Raw genomic sequence first — 1,381 nt, forward strand, 5'->3', positions numbered from 1 at the left:
GGATCCCTTTTACCGAATTAGGCGGTTGTAAACTCATCATCACCTCAACCTTGGCTTTGTCAACCTCAATCCCCTTTTAAGAAATCTTGTGTCCCAGCATTATCCCATCTCTGACCATGAAGTGGCATTTCTCCCAATTCAGCACCAGATGTTTGTCTTCACACCGCTGCAACACCCTGCACAAATTAGACAAACAAACGGAAAAGGAGCTCCCATAGACGGAGAAATCGTCCATGAAAACTTCCATTATATCCTCAATCAGGTCAGTGAAAATGGACATCATGCATCGTTGGAAGGTCGCTGGTGCATTGCACAAGCCAAACGGCATTCTGCGGTAAGCAAAGGTGCCGTAAGGACATGTGAATGTGGTCTTCTCTTGATCGTCGGGATGGATTGGGATCTGAAAGAAACCTGAATAGCCATCTAAGAAACAGTAGTAAGGATGGTTAGCCAATCTCTCAAGCATTTGATCAATAAACGGCAAAGGAAAATGATCCTTACGGATCGCAGCATTAAGTTTTCTATAGTCTATGCACATGCGATGTCCCATAACTGTCCTAGTAGGAATCAATTCATCCTTATCATTCTTAACCACTGTAATTCCACCTTTCTTAGGGACTACATGAACTGGACTAATCCAGGAACTATCAGAAATAGCATAAATTACACCCGCATCTAGAAGTTTCATTATCTCTTTCTTAACAACACCCTTTAGATTCGGGTTCAACCTACTCTGATGTTCTACCGAAGTCATTGATTCATCTTCTAGATGTATCCTATGCATGCAAAGTTCTGGTGAGATTCCTGGGATGTCATCTAGTGAATACCCTAGAGCATTTCTATACTTCCTAAGTTCACAAAGGAGCAAAGCGGTCTCTACATTGTTTAGTTCAGAGTTCACTATCACGGGGTATGTAGAGTTAGGACCTAGGAACGCGTACCTTAGCCCGGCTGGAAGTGGTTTTAGCTCTACCTTTGGAGCTCTTAACTCGCTCCAAGGACCATCCGCTGACTTTACCGGAGCATGTGCTCCGGAATCCGGAGCAGGTGCTCCCTCGGTGGATTCCTCCTCTGATTGGTTCTCATCGTCTAGGCTGGCGTAAGCTACCAGTTGCTGGAACCGTGTACCTGCATCCAAAATGCGTGTAAAACCATCAGCTTCCTCATTCAAGAATCCATACTTACCCTCTGCCTTTGTCAAGGCAACCTCCAACGGGTCGAGAGTGAGAACTTCATCGGTGACCTCATGTGCAACCTCTGAACCATCATCAACCACAAAAGTCTGACCATCTATCATAGGTTTCTTGAGCAGCTTATTCATNTAAAATGCGTGCAAAACCATCAGCTTCCTCATTCAAGAATCCATACTTACCCTCTGCCT

Source organism: Camelina sativa, chromosome 16, assembly GCF_000633955.1.
Source record: "Camelina sativa cultivar DH55 chromosome 16, Cs, whole genome shotgun sequence".
In the NCBI taxonomy this organism is placed as follows: domain Eukaryota; kingdom Viridiplantae; phylum Streptophyta; class Magnoliopsida; order Brassicales; family Brassicaceae; genus Camelina; species Camelina sativa.